Genomic DNA, 333 nt, shown 5'->3' on the forward strand with positions numbered 1-333 from the left:
TCCTGTACAGATAATAAATAATCAAATAACATTTTTTCTTGAGTATATAATGCTAGTGGAGTGCATGTACACTGCCCAGTTTATATAAACACCTCCACAAGCATATTATGAAGCCTAAATAAGCTCACCTATTTATCCCATTCCACTGATTTTTGGGAAAATAGTATTATGTCCATTACTACTATCATTTCAGTACTGAACCTACTCGCTGATGATTATACTTCAGATCTTATTGGGGGGAAAAAAAGGGTAACAATGACATTAAATCATCAAGTACAAATGTTTATTGAATAGTGTATTACACTGTGTGTCAATGTTCATTTGTCTTCCACT

Source organism: Penaeus monodon, chromosome 27, assembly GCF_015228065.2.
Source record: "Penaeus monodon isolate SGIC_2016 chromosome 27, NSTDA_Pmon_1, whole genome shotgun sequence".
Classification (NCBI taxonomy): domain Eukaryota; kingdom Metazoa; phylum Arthropoda; class Malacostraca; order Decapoda; family Penaeidae; genus Penaeus; species Penaeus monodon.